At 35.9% G+C, this 17,232-nt stretch overlaps 1 protein-coding gene and 1 long non-coding RNA gene across 42 annotated transcripts in view; one reads left to right on the top strand and one right to left on the bottom strand.

Annotated features, from left to right (window-relative positions):
• Positions 1–17,232, top strand: part of ptprt (protein tyrosine phosphatase receptor type T) — a 518,156-nt gene that overhangs the window by 76,202 nt on the left and 424,722 nt on the right. For 2 of the 41 annotated variants that reach the window (XM_087258054.1, XM_087258049.1), the window contains exon 1: positions 15,475–15,679. The exons of the other annotated variants lie outside the window; for them this stretch is intronic. The gene's annotated coding sequence lies outside the window, so the exon portion shown is untranslated. Of the gene's footprint in view, positions 1–15,474; positions 15,680–17,232 lie in introns of those variants that run through there. 41 annotated transcript variants of the gene reach the window in all.
• LOC147843675 (uncharacterized) lies at positions 1,122–5,822 on the bottom strand. Its single transcript, XR_015494261.1, has 2 exons — positions 3,574–5,822; positions 1,122–3,315 (listed from the first exon to the last, which is right to left on the bottom strand). It is a non-coding gene; the product is annotated as an uncharacterized LOC147843675 (long non-coding RNA).

Below are 17,232 nucleotides of genomic sequence, written 5' to 3'. Positions count from 1 at the left end.
TAGCTTAAATCCTTACTGAATATTATACATCCATAGCTCATCCTATGTCACGCTCTGCCTCCCAGAAATCTCCTTGAATCATGAATCACTAGATAATCATATTAAAACGAATATTGGAAATGTCAGCAAAACGTGTGACTTTCAGATGCATGGGATTGTTTTCAAGGTGTACTCGGGATGTTTCTACATCGGTTAAAGATAAATGCTCCGCTTTTCTCATTTTCTGGTGGCTACTTCATCTCCCGCGAATGCGAACGCAATCGTCTTTTTTTCCAGCTTGCCATTGTTCAAAGAGACAGTGTTAATTTGAATGTTTTCCTATTCTTTCATCTTCACACATTTACGTCCTGCTGACGGCCATTAATTATGTGAAAACCAGAGCCATCATAAAAATGATGGATGAGTTACGCCTTCGACATGACAGCGAGGTGCCAGAACCCAACAGGAAGTCTTTTGTGTGGACCGTTTGCCTTGATCGCCACTAATGGGAAGTATTAAAATCATGACTTTTGACCTAAATCCAGCAAAGCACCCCTCATTATTTAAAATGGCAGAGCATAATGCTGCTTGTGGAATTGTGGGGAGGAACTGAATGGGAATGTTGGTCTTTATTCATTTTATTGGACGCATTTTTTCACCCTTTCTTTTCATTATATACAGTCACAAGCCACATTAAGTATCATTGCTACACTTGTTTAACCAGCTCTCACAAGGAAACTGTTTTACGTATTGTCAGAAAAGTGGCTAATATGTACAAATTCATACAGTTTAATTTGTATTTAAACACACTGACAGGGATTTAAAAGGAGGTGTGTCCACAAAATCCATCCCAAACCTTCCCCCTCATTGGTGGATGAGAAAATTGTACTAAAATGTACGACCGAGATCATACAAATGAATACAAATTGACCACTAAACCAAAAAGTTGAGAGAGTTGAGCTGTGAGATTTGCATTGATTTAACATCTCATAAACACGAATATTTGTTTTAGATCTATTTATATATATATTTTTTTATCAATTGTTACAAACCCCTGATGTTAGTCTAGGGTGTGGGGTTTGACATTTATTTAATTAAAATATATTTATATAAACAGTGAATGAGTGGAAAGACAACCAAAGTAATGCCAAAAAATGTGTGCTTTTATTTACAATCCCAAAGTGAACAACAACAACGAATTAATCAAAAATAAAGGAAAAGTAAGTAAAGCAAAAATATACTATTTACAATATGTACAAAACTGAAACAAATAAAGACGGAAAAAACAAGAGAGCTGGCAGAAGGGACGCGGGCGGCGCTAAAGAAATTAAAAGAACAAAACCCAAACTAAATCTAACTTCCCAGAAGCATCTAGCTAACTAACTATGTGAAAAACAGTATAATTAACACACGAAGATCTTCCGAGTCCTAACTATCTACTCTATCTATCTATCTATCCAAAAAGTACAAGGCATGGCGCTCGCCCCTAACCTAGTGTACTAGACAGCAGAGTAGTCCTATGTGTTGCGAAATGTATGTCACGTGACCTTCTTACCTGTCCACTTCGTCCAAGCCTCGTAAACAACGATAAACTAAGAACAATGTACGAATAACGGACGGATAACGTGCACACAGAAACAAGCAACAACAAAACACAGTTAGACAGGGTAATTTCTAAACGCACGCGGTAAATACAAACAAGCGACAAAACAGCGAAAGAGAAAAATGCAAGCAAGAGAGAGCGAGTGGTCTGGCGCGCGCTTTTAACACGGGTGGTCTTTTCTTATTGGATGGACGTAAGAGTGACGTAACCGGGGAGGAATGACTGACAGCTGAATGGACCAATGAACGGAACCTGAGAATACCTGAGAGCAGATACGGGAGAACAGAGCGAGAGAGAGAAAAAACACAGAGAAAACAGAGCACAAAAAACACAAATACATAACATCAATGTAAACAACATGTTTACTCTGGTTTGCTCACATAGTCCAAAGACACACAGGTTAGGTGAATTGAAGATACTAAATTGTCTCTCTTCCTACAGACTTGAGTAAAAAGATTGATTGGTGGGCTGTTGGCCAGCATCTGTAAGGCTAGATTGTTTGGCAAGTTTGCCCAGTTCAGCATGTAGGATAGGTGTCAGCTGTGGATGGAAGAGAACACTGTGATAGGCTGTTCAACTACGAATCAGAGCATGATAACTAAAGATTAGGGTTAGGTACCGAAACTTGGTGCGATAATGGCACAGGTACCAATGTAACATGCACCGAATCTGCATATGAATTTCTGTGCCTAATTTCAATGCTACTGGTGCTGCGACAAGGACGTAAGAAGGGGTATTTTCACCACCGCTAGTTCTTTGACATCAGCCTAGAGTGTTCTGGGGTTAAGAAAGTCTTGTATTCAGATTTTCTTGTTGTCTTAGTCACTTTATTAATCTTGGGTCGCCTCAGTTTCAAGCTAACAGAAAGGCAAATGTAATTCAAATAACCACATGTTATATGAAAGAGTGTTTCCCACAGGTGGTTTGACAAGCCCACTGACCTGTTAAGCACGCTCAGCATTGCACAATGTTTTTCCAGAAACATGGAGTGTTTATAGAAAAGTGTCTGATACACATGGAGAGGAAAGTGAGTGTTACCTACAGGTGGTTTGTCTTACCCAATCTCCTGTTTAAATATGGCTACCTCTATATGATGACTAACACATTATAACAAGGCTACTTCAAGAATGAGAACACACTGTCACAAAATGCATACCGTCATAAATTGATTTCCCATATTGAGCTGGTATTGAGATCTAGCCTTAATACCACAAGTGCACCTTTGGCATGTGGAAGAGCAGGAAATCTTTGATGAATGTTTTTAGCAACTTGTTGAATCTGTGCCGTTGAGATAATCCATGCGTTCCTAATAAAGTATCCATTTAATGTGTGTACATGTCGTTTATTTTTTATAAGACTTCCTTCAAGTTCAACCTGTAACTTAAGCAAGTACCTAAAATGCCCCCTGGGAATTCATTGACTTACCGAAGGACGCGGTGACATTAATCTGAGGCGCTGCTCAGGGTTTGAAATAAGATCTTCCTGAGTGCTTAGACACTCCTGGGCTCTATTTGGGGATGTGTTTAACCTTAAGCGCAAGGTAGCAGCTCCTACATAACACAAGGTCTTCTTCAGTGCTTAATAATGATGCAGTTTTCTTTGAATGGGGGATTGCCAAGATGCATCTTTTAAGAGCATGGCAGAATACATGCTATAAATGGCTTCTTTATTTTTTTGAAGCCATGGTGTAGGTTAAAATACACATTGAATGCACTGGAGTCAAACATACCAGCCTGATCTCACGAGAAAACGTAAGTATTTTACGTTTTGCCAGTTTAGTGGCTAATTCGTACGTATTCGTACGAGTTCAGTCGTACGAAATGGTACGATTTTAAAAAGGAGGCGTGGCACCTGACCCCACCTCTAACCCCAACCGTCATTGGGGGATAAGCAAATCGTACTAAATTGTACGAATTAGATCGTACGAATTCATACGAATTAGCCACTAAATGAAAAAGTTACGAATTGCCGTGAGATTGTGTTGAACATACCGATGCACGCTTTCTTAAAGCAACCAATGCTTTAGTGCTTTTATTAATAGTAGCATTGGGAGCGATCCATGTCTCAAGGTCTTGGAGTTGTGGAGGTGCACTATTTTATAGCACTTTCTCTTTTATATTTGAACTTCTGAGGTTATGTGAAAGATTTTGTTGAAAAAAAAGTAGTTGGCAGTGTGTTTGAAAGTGGTTTTAAATGATTCAGAGAGTGTTTGCAGGGGGCTGGTTTGTGCTCTCTGTTTAGGAAGCCTGCTAAAGTTATTAATTTTCTCTATCAGCATGAAGATGGCAGACTATGATGAATACTGCTGGCATTTCACTGTTTCCGGCGCATTCTCCCGAATGCTCCCTGCAAATCCCAAAATGCAGTATTTGATTGTGCTGTGTTGATTGGCAGTATCCTGACAGCGTTTGGACTTTTTCGCTGTTAGTTTAGCTAGCAGGAGATCATGCCTTGTGTTTCATCTAACCAAAACGTGCTAATGCATTGACCCATTTATCCACCCACGCTTTGTTTTTTAATTGTTAAGCTCTGTTTAGAGTTAGTTTAGTACCACAGATGTCTGTTTGTCTAGAAATAATACAGGCTTCTATCAGATTTTTGTGCAATCCACCTGCTTTTTATGTTAAGACTGCATGCAACAGGTTACTGTAGCAACACCAATGAGAAAAATATGATTGAAAAAAAGGGATTTTGTGGATGTTTTTGAAGCATTTGTGTTAGGCCAGCACAATATATTGTTTCAGCATTGATATCACAATGTGTTCATTTGCTATAGCCACATCTCAGGATATCCAATGTTGAGTCTGTAATGTAATTTATAATTTTCATGTGTGTTTTGAGGTCTGTGACTGTGTAATGATCTTAAACCTATTGAGGCATAAGTAATTGTACCATTTGTAAGTTACCGTTAGACTTGGAAAACTATAACACACTGCTTATTTCAATTGTATCTTTTTAAAATTGTATTGATTTATGCTTGGTGGTGCCTCACAGCCTCAAAGCAAGAAGGTTGCTGATTCGAGCCTCGGTTGCAAGCCCGGATTGGCTAATCAGGAGGACCGGGAGAATTCCCGGTGGGCCGGTCCATTTTTTGGCCGCGAGGGTCGGTGTCCCTAGCTCCAGAATCTTTCTCAGCAGTCACACTTTTTAAATTAATTAATTTATTTACTTGACCACAATTTTCCTATTGATTATTTTACCGCAGCTCTGCTCTTTTTATCTATTTTCTCGCAACCTGGTTAATGATGATATAACTCAGACGAGCCTTTTCATGCACAGCTGTGGTGGTCAAGTGGTTAGCACGTTAGGTTACGACACTGCGGACCCGGGTTTGATCCTTGTCTGAGTAGTTTTTTTATTTATTTTTTTTCTTCATTTTTATTGTTAAGACATATTACTGTTAGGGTTGTTGAACATTTGAAGTTCTAAAGCAGCTGTTTTCTCAAAAAACGACGTGATAGTGTCATTAGAAACTGAATTGTAAATGTCCTTATTTTAATATAGTCAGTCGTGAACTGAGGTGGGCCGGTCTGAGGCTTGAAACTCCAGGGCTGAAAAGGAGTCCCACTCCGGCCACGCTCGGCTGGGTCAGTTGACATTTCTGTGTGGAGTTTGCATGTTCTCCCCGTGTTGGCGTGGGTTTTTTCCGGGTGCTTCGGTATCCCCCACAAGTTCAAAGACATGCACTTTAGGTTAAATGGGTAAGCTAAAATGTCTGAATCGTCTGATTGGTGAATTATAATTTGGATAATGCTGGATGAGTCACAAGCAATCATAAGCATTTGATCCTCTCGAAATTAGTTTAAAAATAAACTTTTTGATCATGTTTTATTCATATCACACATTAAAGTTAATTTTATATAAAATCATAGTGTACACAACAATCTCTGGGCTTGCTGCATAACAAATACCAAAAATGTAACAATTTATAAAAAAAATTATCACTTTCTGGCCATCGGATATTAGGCATGGACATATATACTGCGATCGTGATTTTCGAAAGCATTAAATTGCTTTGTAAACGTTTATTATCACCATTTCATGAGTCTCCCCATTCAGTTGAATAGAGCGCTTGGACCCGGAAGCCGCTTTGCGTGACGTCACACTTAACAAGCGGATGGGTACAATTAAAACTTAAATATGAGCTCAACCAATGGCATGAGATTGGAGTGGGGTTTGTCTATCCAGTGAAAGATGTTGTTTAAAAACTGTTTGCAAAATTAGATTTAGTGACGCTTATGGCAAAAAAAAGACCTTTATGTTTGACATGGCAGACTACTCATCTATTTATTACTATATTTTGTTCAGTTGAATCAATTATCAATAATCCCCCTGAAATTATCAACTATGTCTTAAAAACCCCGATGTTCCAGTAAAGTACTTTTCTTCTGCTCCTTGCACTCTATTAGACACCGAGAGTGAGTTATACTGTCTGGTGAAATGGAATCACGAACAAATAGAATCAAGTGGGAAAGAAAACTAAAATACCATTAGCCGTAATTTGCCCCCATCAGACCTGCATTCAGTCTCTATCCAGCGTATCATCTATCTCTCCTCTTCCTTTCACAGGCCTCGTGTGCACCTGCGTCTGGTCAATACCCCCCGGCCATTAGTTGATTTATCATCATTATTGTCTTTTCATACCTGTGCTTTATTTGATGAAGCTTTAGCGCGTCTGGCTTCCAGCCGCTATAATGGCGAGCTCTCTATCGGCGGGACTGTAAATATCTCTTATATAAAAGAGCTGAGGATGTAAAGTGAATGAGAAGGCGGGTGAGGGAGGGGGTCAAGAGGAAAACATCAATCTTTTTAAAACCTGTAATGCGACATAAGCGTAATTCTTTCCTATGTAATTTGCGGTGTATGCTACGTAAAGCTCTTTGTCCGAAGCCACAAGTCTAAGGCCCATTCGTTTGATTGATTCAAACAGGTCAATGCGAGGCCTATTGTGATTCATAAGAATAGCGTTGATTTAGTATTTATCATTGGCTGTTACAGATTTTATTCCTATTTTATAATAGATTTTAGTTTGGCTATAAACTGTGATTTTGATTAATGATTGTGCTTTTTAACTTTTACATTTACTGCATTTAATATTTGTCATTTGTTCAACGTTAGCCGTATTTTACTTAGTCAATTCTAGAAGATAAAAATATGAAGATAAAAATATTGATAGGTTCATAAAAGTCATATTGTATTTGCTTGATTCATTTTAGGATTCTGCTCATAAGAGTCATTTGTATTTGGTTGATTCATTTTAAGAGTCTGCTCATAAGAGTCATTTGTATTCGTTTGATTCACTTTTAAGTGTCTGCTTACACATGTGCTTCATTCTGATTCTTGTTCTGACATGTTCTGCCTATAAGATTCACTTGGCTTGATTTGTTTTCAAAGGTCTGCTCATAAGAGTCTTTTGTATTTGTTTGATTTATTTTAAGAGTCTTCTCATAATAGTCATTTGTTTTTGTTTTTATTCATTTTGGATTCTTCTCATAAGAGTCATTTGTATTTGTTTGATTCATTTTAATAGTCTTCTCATAAGAGACGTTTGTATTTATTTGTTTTATTGTAAGTATCTGCTCATAAGAGTCACTTGTATTTGTTTGATTCTTATTCAAAGTACTACTTATAAGAGTAATTTATATTTGTTTAGTTTGTTTGAAGTGTCTGCTCATAAGAGTCATTTGTATTTGTTTGACACATTTTGAGAGTCTTCTTATAAGATTCATTTGTATTTGTTTGACTCATTTTCAGAGGTCTACTCATAATAGCTATTTGTCCTTGTTTGATTCATTTTCAAAGGACTGCTCATAAGAGTCATTTACATTTGTTTGATTCATAATAAGAGTCTGCTCATTACAGTGATTTGTATTTGTGTGATTTATTTTGGAGTCTTCTCATAAAAGTCATTTGTTTATTTCTGATCATTTTGGAGTCTTCTCATGAGAGTCATTTGTATTTGTTTGATTTCTTTTTTGAGGTCTGCTCATTAGTAATTTTTATTAGTTTGATTCATTTTAACAGTCTTCTCATAAGTATTCATGTTTGTATTTATTTGTTTTATTTTAAGTATCTGCTCATAAGAGTCACTTGTATTTGTTTAATTTGTTTAAGTGTCTGCTCATAAGAGTCATTTGTATTTTTTGATTCATTCTGAGAGTCTTCTTATAAGAGTCATTTGTATTTGTTTGATTAATTTTTTAGAGGTCTGCACATAAAAGTCATGTGGGCTAGTTTGATTCTTATTCAGAGGTCTGCTCATAAGAGTCATTTGTATTTGTTTGATTCATTTTAAAAGTCTTCTCATAAGAATCATTTGTGTTTGTTTGATTCATTTTCAAAGGACCGCTCATAAGAGTCATTTACATTTGTTTGATTCATAATACGAGTCTGCTCATAAGAGTCATTTGTGTTTGTTTGATTCATTTTCAAAGGACTGCTCATAAGAGTCATTTACATTTGTTTGATTCATAATATGAGTCTGCTCATATGAGTCATTTGTATTTGTTTGATTCATTTTAAGAATATGCTCAAAAGTGTCATTTGCATTTGTTTGATTCGTTTTAAGAATCTGCTCAGAGTCATTTGTATTTGTTGGTTTTATTTTAAGAATCTACTCATAAGAGTCATTTTTGGTGAGTTGAACTTGGTCAAGTGTTTTTTTTTTGTTTCACTTAAGACTTAATTCAGAAGCATGCATGTTCATGAAGTTACTAATTAATTGAATGTATTGTAATGTACTGCTGTAGATTGGGTCATGATACAGTGCTAGTGTTGACATGATAAAGCATTGAAAGCCTTTTAGCAGCAACATAGTGATGCCTTGAAAATCAAATTTTCTAGTGACTGTGTGTGTTTTGCATGTAAGACTGAAGTAATCTCTGTAGACATTTAGTCTTGGGCAGAATAATATATTTCTTTTTAAAAACAACTATATCTTACAGTATGCCCCTCGCTGCTGCTTGTAAATGACACAGTGACATTATAAAAGTCTGTTGTCCTTGTATATGTGCTTGATCCCTGGCTATATTCATTAATGCAATTGTAACATTGAATCAAGGACAGCTTTCCTGCAGACACAGTGTGTGTGTGCGCGCGTCCTCTCTCTTTATGAGCAGAGTCAGTATCATACTCTCTGAGGTTTATTATTAGTTCTGTGTTTGATGTGTCAGCTGTACATTGCAATATTGCTGGATGACTGTCATAAAGCTATAACCAATTATATTTAATATAGCTTCATTCGCTGTGCTGGTGAATGCTATTATGGTCTGTCATAAAGCAGATACAGTAGAGAGGTAAACAAAAAAGAAAAATCAAAAGTGAGATTTCTTCAATGTCTCAATTGTTTCTGTAAGCCAGGGATGAGATTAGATATTCTGGATGACAACATTCTGCTTATTTATTTGAATACAGCACCGTTTGTATTCTGAGAAAGAGATATATTTGGATTTATGATGCAATTTTAGAACACGGTAATGAACAAATTAAATGTTTGCACACAAACCTTAATTTTAGAGTCGTTACTACTTTTTTGTTGCATTGATGGACACATTTAATTGCACATCATGTAATTTAAAACCAAAGACAATAGAATACACAAAACATGTCTCTTATATAGTTTTGAATGGGGAAATGTGCAACAATCAATATGGTGAAAAAGCCCCGCCTACTTGTGCAGGAGCCAATCATTGATCGCTATAGACTGAAGATGCCCCAGGGGAGGGGCTTGAACCAGAGGTGAGTTTCTGCAGATTTTGTGTGATTCAAACGTTTAGAAATTAAACTAAAGAGACAACTGTTGTTAAATTTCATTGGTGATTGCTGATATTAATTTTAATAGTATGCTTGGCAAGCAATTTGGAGAATTTGATGTTTCCCCATTCAAACAGAATTCCCAAACATACAGCCCGAGAGGCATTTCAAAGATGGCTGCCAAGTGAACCGACTTGTCCCTTGAAGGGCCTTTGTTAAAACTATGAGTCCATCCCTCCATTTTCATTCGTCCCAGACCAAATACCTTTTAATTTGCTGGAAAGCACGTTTAAATGTGTGATGATGTACAAATTGGCACAACTTGTGCTTTTGCCTTTGTTGTTTACAAAACAAGTTAAACATGAATGCAAATTATTTGCTAATTATCACTAGAACTAGCGAGATGGTATTTTTTGACCATTTTGAATTTTTTTGTAATTTTATAACTTTGATTAAATAAACTCACACATACATTTATGAGCAATTCCAGCGTTATGGTTGTGACATTTGCAGTAAAAACTCAAAACATAAATTCACATAGAAAGTAGATGTTAACATTATATTGAAGCAACTATTTATATTTTCCAGAACAACTGACCACAGAGTTAAGCCATCAGAAAAATATCAATTTGTAAGCATTTTTTTATACTTTAAATGAGAAAAATGAACATGTGTAATGGCTGTAACCAAAAAAATCTGCAAGTTTACAGTTTACAACATACTTTGTAGAAATTCTGTGAATTAAACTGCACAACCAAAAAGTAACAATGATAATCAAAAGCATAAGAGTTTGCCCGCTGCAGAACAATAATAATTGATTTTATTTTATATTTTTTAATTTATGAGGAAAAAGTGTCATGATGGATGTGACGTCTCTCTGTTATGCATGTGACCACCTGTGTGACTTTGATAAATCAAATATAAAAGTTTAAAAAACATTGACAGAGACATTTTTGAGCATTTTTAAAGCACTAAAATACTTGCTTACACAGAAAAGAACTTAATACAGGAAATGGTTTTTGTATTTTGGTGAAAACTTAATTTTTTTTATGGCAAGTGTTGACATTTGTATGGAATTGCTCAAATATGTATAAGTTGACTTTTCTCTAAATATGTGTTTCTTTCTTACTTTTTTCTACTGTTATTTTATTAAAATTACAAAACATAAAACCGCTGTGAGTATTTCTACCCATAATTACCATAGTGGTCAAAAGGACTACATGCCACTTCTTGCTAACAAAAGCATAACTTTCTGATTGCAAAATCGTAACTTTTACATCAGACGTCATTTAAAAGCAACATTTTACCAAAAAGATTGTAAGTGTATTTTGCAAGCAATTTATAAATGCTGAATTTAAACAAACAAATGAAATTGATTAATGTTTACCTTAATTTGTTTGTTTACATTCAGTCCATATAAATTGTTTGCAAACACCTACCTTAAAAAAAAAGAGTAAATCCAATGAATCGTTTTTTTTTCAGTGTAGTTGCAGTATTAAATTATATAAAATATTAACCCCTTCAGACCTGAATTATGTTCCAAATTTCAGAAAAATGGGATATCAAGTGATGTCCATTGTAATGGACGCAGGGTCTGAAGGGGTTAAAAAATAAATTACATGCTAATGTCACAATGCAGAAAAAAGTTAGTCGAGAAAGATAAATCGTAAGGAAAATCTAGCGATGCTCCGATCAGGATTTTTGCAGCTGATACTGAGTACCAATTGCTTGTCATGGTGATTGACCGGTACCAATTCTGATGCTTTAAGCCAAGGCTGTTCAATTAGGTTCATGAAAAGAATCCCAAACGAAGGGCCGGAGAGATATGACTTGCTTTATAAGTGATAACAAAATTGCACATAAGAGCCCATATGCTGTATTTTTCCTCCTTAAGACACCCACGTTGGGTTTTTCTACATTAAAATGTGAATATGTTGTATTTTGAAACTACATAATATCAGTGCAGTGTACAATACACTTTTTCTTTTTTACAAACATATTCAAATGTTGTATATTAGAGCACAACAAAAGCAGTGCATTGCTGAAGCAGGCCTCTTCTACATTCAAACACATTCATATGTTATTTTTCAATATGCATTACACTTAGGGATGCAACAATTATAGATTTTGGTTGTACGATTATATAGCCTAAAGAGTAATCATGGGTTCACGGTTATCATGTCTTATGTAAATTAAAGCTTTATATGAGATAAGTAGCTATTTAGATTAACTGTTGTTGCCATCTGCGTTCATACATACATAATCATTTTAATAATAATTCGTCTAACATATCTTTTGTTTACATTGCACTAAAAGGCACGCACAACTCTCACTGTGAGATGTTTTCTACTGTATGCGCCCGGAAAGACGCAAGCGCGTTGCTCCAATTATGTGCGCATATTGTCATATATTCTTACATTAGAAATAACAAACTTGCAAGCGGAAAAGACGTGATATGGGAACAGCCGCTGCTTTAGGTAATCCGGTTTGCGTGCGTGCGTATTAGCCTCGGTGTACATATTTGGAACTTTAAACTAGTGCACAGTTGGCAACTTGTCATAACTTGGTTTAGTTGCAGTAGTTTTGTTTCATTCCGTGCCACAGAAATGTGGCGTTGAGAAGCCTTTACGATTAATTAACTGTGACGAATTAAAGCAATGTTAATAGTAAAATCGGCTAATCATTGCATCCCCTACTCGCGTCACTCGCTTATGGTGACTCGCGCTCTGCGCAGCTTCTGCAGCTTGTGCTGTATTGAACAGACATACGTCACCTCATAACTATAGCATCTGTTTTTTCACTGAACTAAATTTATTTTTTATGTCTTGGTGGCACTATTTATTGGGCTGGAAATTGCCTTGCGGGGAGGTTTCGGCCCGCGGCCGCCAATTGCATAGCCCTGCTTTAAGCTTTAACTTTGCCATTGCATAAAGAACATTTTCCCTTACACTCCCTCACATAATTTACTTTCTCTCATGTTATTGCTGCTGATGTGTAATATATAGGTGCGCATGTGGATCTTCCTCTGCTTGTAAACTCCTTAACAAAAACACTTGCAATTGGTTCAAGAGATCGGCCAGATTAGCGAGTACTGTTCGAATCATGTAATCCGATTGATCTGTGCATCTCTTTTAAGATCCTTTCAATATTTTAGTTGCTTCTCAAAGCCAGTCATTATGTAAAATTAAAAATGAAAAATCTCTATTTACTGTCGTAGCCATTATAAGCACCCTTTGTACCATTGCTAAAAAATAAGTGCACACTTACATTTATGAAGCGGTTTTAGAATGTTTTACAATAAATGAATTTTACAAGCACCTAATTGTTGGTTTGCTGGACAAACAATGTTGCATAATTTAATATTCATGAGCCAAGCAGATAAGCTTTTTACACAGGCCTCCTCCTTCATTCGTCCCTGGTCACAGACCGTTTTAATCTGTTGGAAAGGACGTGTAAATGTGCAATGATGCACAAACCCTCATATAAACCTGCACTTTCGCCTCTGTCGTGTACAAGTTGCATCAAAATGTCACCTGTTAAAAACAAGTTAAAGATGAATGCAAATTATATGCTAATGCTGCCCCCCTTTCCCCCACACCAGTGTAATTGGTCGACGGCAGACACTATGTAAATATTTTCTTTTATTTTTGATGCATGTCATAATGGCAGGGAGACTAATTGAGTTTACTCGAAGTGTCGCCTGGTTTCAGCCCCAGTCTGTCAACATTGCACGGAGAGTGTGACAAGGGAAAGTGGATCTCGTACGCTAATGACATGTTGCATGCCAGCCAGTCACACATACACACAACGCCAGTCTAACAGCTAAAACCACACGACCTGAGCACTCTAGACTGCATTTATACTTACAGGGCTTACTGGCTGTAAACATATTGAAGGATGGAGAATCTGTAGATTTGGAAAAAGAAACAGCTATAAAATAAAAAATAAACAAATAACTAAGTAAATAAATAAACAAACAAACAAACAAACAAATAAATAAATAGTTTAGACCGTTACAAACACATTACACAAAGAAACAAAGACATGCATTTATAAATCAAAATTTAAATAAGCAACCATACACTTTTAAATTATATTATGTATTTTTTATATATAATTATTTTATTATTATATTTTTTTTTATCAAAACATTTTTATAAACCAGATGGTCATATTCAGAATAAATTATTGAATTTTATTGACATTTTTTAAAATTATATTTTTAACGTTTAATTAAATGGAAAGTCAATTAATTTTAATAAAAAATGGGAAGATTGAAAACAAATGCATCAATTAAGCCCAGTTGATCAAAACTATAAAAATGATTTCAACAAGATTCCTCTTTAAATAATAATCTTTATTAAAAATATTTCAAATATTAAACTTATTTCTTTAAACACGTAAATTATGCAGCAATATTAAACGTTATATACTGCATCTCAATTATAATTTTCATTATCACACACACACAATTATTAATTACATTTCACTCACACACATAAATACAAATGGAAGATTCAGAGAAACTTATACTTTTTAAAATGATCTCTCAATTGTTTTTATATAATTTTTACATTTCATTTAGTTCATGTATGTGGGTGTGTGTCAATTCTATCTCATGCCAATTCGTAACTTTTTAATTTAGTGGCTAGTTCATATGAATTTGTACAATCTCATTCATTAATTTTTGTAAGATTTGCTCATCCCCCAAATGACGGTTGGGTTTAGGGGTGGGGTTTAATGCCACGCCTCCTTCGAAAATTTTACCTTTTCAAACGACTGAAGTGTATGAATTTGTATGAATTATCTACCGAACTGACAAAACATAAAATAGTTCCCTTTCTTGTGAGATTAGGTTAGTGTGTGTCTGTGTGTTTGTGTGTGTGTGTGTGTGTGTATACACTATCTGACAAAAGTCTTGTCGTCGATCCAGTTGTAAGAGTAACAAATAATGACTTGACCTCTAGTTGATCATTTGAAAAAAGTGTCAGAAGGTAGATTTTGCTGATGAATGTTGATCTGCATCCCAATCATCACAAATACTGCAGAAGACCTATTGGAACCCACATGGACCCAAGATTCTCATAGAAATCAGTTAAGTTTGGTGCAGGAAAAGTCATGGTTTGGGGTTACTGTACATTCAGCCATTTTGCCATTCCAGATGACTTTATTAATAAGTTATTTGAGTCATTGCCGAGATGTATGGATGCAGTCCTCCAAGCTCATGGTACTCATACAGTACACAATATTCATTCTGTTTCCACTGCTCCATGACTTTATATTCTATACTGTAAATTATTTCTGTTAAGTGACGACTTTTGTCTATTAACAAAGTCAGACCTTACTGCTATAATTAAATCATTAAAAATCAAGGTATGATCTTATTTTATTTTGGTAAAATTAGCGTAATCTAGGGGCCTTTGCCTTTCATTTAAGCCACTTCTGATACCAAATGATCAACTAGAAGTCAAGTCATTATTTTTTGTTTCTAATACTTGGATAAGCAAAAAGACTTTTGTCAGGTAGTGTATATATAATTTATGTTCAAACATGAACGCACAAACCCCTTTTGCATGCCTATTCTTTATTTGATAACCATAATAAATATCCACTAATGATTTGTTTTAAATGACTGGCTCTCCGTCTTAATGTGCAGAGCTCTTTTTAGGTTGCCTCTCTGAGCAGCCAACATGTTGTAAATTTAGGGCAGCGCTACCTGTTTGCTAAACAGTGGCATCTGGGGCCTGTTTGCCAAGTCTGTCTTGAAATCTGTTTGCTACTAGAGCACGAATGACGCACACCCACTTTACTGAAAGTCAAGATAAAAGCGTCTGCTCGTAACGGCATGACTTCTTTCCAGCATTACTTGAAATGCAGTTGACCAGTGAGATTAGACAACAGCAGCATGGTGCGAAACGCATGCCAGCGCACACACACACGCACACGCACGCTCGTGCCCAGAGACTTCACAGGGCCACAGGCGGAGATCTTCATTTGTATGTGCGCCACTTGATTAGTCTTGCCTGTCAGGCTAATGATAGATCAGGGCAAATGTGGCTCCTAATGGAACGCTAGCATTCCCCCTGCTGGCCCTGGAAGCGTTTTGACTCGATCAAGCCCGGCCCCTGGAGTGTGAAAGCACACAAAACGCGCGGCGCACACACACGCTGACACTGATCATAACCTACACAGCTCAGCCTGGCACCCCGTGACCTCCGTTATGCTCTGAAAAACACACACAACCTTCGTTCTGCCTCAGTGGTCCTGCCGTTGCCCCATTTGCCACAGGGTACCGATGTTCTTGATGCCAGCTGACGAACCGCAGAAGAGCAGGCTGCTGTAGAAGTAGATCACCTGCTTTTTGTTTTTCAGCTTTATTTTTCATTTCGCCGCGCATGTGTTTTCAAGGGCGTGTGTGTGTGTGTTTGTTTGTGTGTGTGGGTTTGCGATGAATGCTCTGGACACTTGACCCAAAGGGTGTTTGTCTCTAACCTGCACTGCATGTGGAACCGGTGCTGCTGTTTTGCTTTCCGCAAGGTCGATTTGTCCTTTGTATGTATATAATTTGTGCACTTTCACTGGTGTTTGCTGAGGTGAGCAATTGGTACTAATGAAATTGTGCATTGCTAGTTATTTGAATAAGTGTCTAATCCTAAATATTCAACTACTGCAGGTATATACTTATTCCAGCAGCATGTATGCTAGGAATATGGTACATGCCTTGAAATTTGCATGATGTTTTTGGAGATTTTGGTCTGATTTTTGATTAAATGAGCAAGAAAATGAATCAACATTGAAAATTTGATCATAAAAAATGGTTTTAAGCTTTTATTAGAATCTAGGCAATTCTAATAATGCCCTAGCAATCATAGAATGTAACTTTTTGTTACTTTTAATTAATTTATAATAATATTAATAGTGCGATTGAATATGCTAAATTGGCCGTAGTGTATGTGTGTGAATGCAGAAGTGTATGGATATTTCCTAGTGTTTGGTTGTCGCTGGAAGGGCATCCACTGCGTAAAAAAAAATATGTTGGATAAGGTGGTGGTTCATTCTGCTGTGGCAACCCCTGAATAATAAAGGGACGAAGTCGAAAAGAACATAAATGAATGAATAATAAAGCGGCACAGTGGAGACAGTCGTCTCACGTCCAGAAGGTCACTAGTTCAAGCCTCGGCTGGGTCAGTTGGCATTTTTGTTTAAAGTTTGCATGTTCTCCCTGTGTTAGCGTGGGTTTCCTCTGGGTGCTCTGGTGCGCTATAGGAGAATTGGGTAAGCTAAATTGGCTGTAGTGTATGTGTGGATGTGAATGAGAGTGTTTGGGTGTTTCCCAGTACTGGGTTGCGTCTGGAAGGTCATCCGCTGCATAAAACAGATGCTGGATAAGTTGGCGGTTCATTATGCTGTGGCGACCACTACTAAATAAAGGGAAATTTAAGCTAAAAAGAAATTGAAAGAATGAATAATTAAAATAATTATAATAATAATAATAATAATAAATATTATTTTTATTTCTTTTTATTTATTAAATGACCACTAAAATGTTTAAGAGTATGGTTAGGAAATAGAAAATATTATTGACTTATATTATATTATTGGATAAAGAACATGTATTTGTTTTTGTTTGTTTATTTAATTTAATATAAATAATAGGAACGCTAGGTTTAGCTGTTTATTCATTCATTTATTTATTAATTTATTAATACATTTATTTATTTATTATTATTAATTTTTAATGTTAAAATAAATGTTTTAATAATTTATTAAATACTTCTTAAATTAAAGTAACATTTTTATTTAATATTTTAAATAGTAATTTAGATAAATAATCAATAGAAAATAAATTATGATATATGAAATAGTTCTGTGGTAACTAAATATTTTTCTTCTTAATT

The sequence above is a fragment of the Danio rerio genome, chromosome 6, assembly GCF_052040795.2.
Source record: "Danio rerio strain M-AB ecotype USA chromosome 6, GRCz13ab, whole genome shotgun sequence".
NCBI lineage: Eukaryota > Metazoa > Chordata > Actinopteri > Cypriniformes > Danionidae > Danio > Danio rerio.
This window is presented reverse-complemented; position numbering and strand designations above follow the sequence as displayed.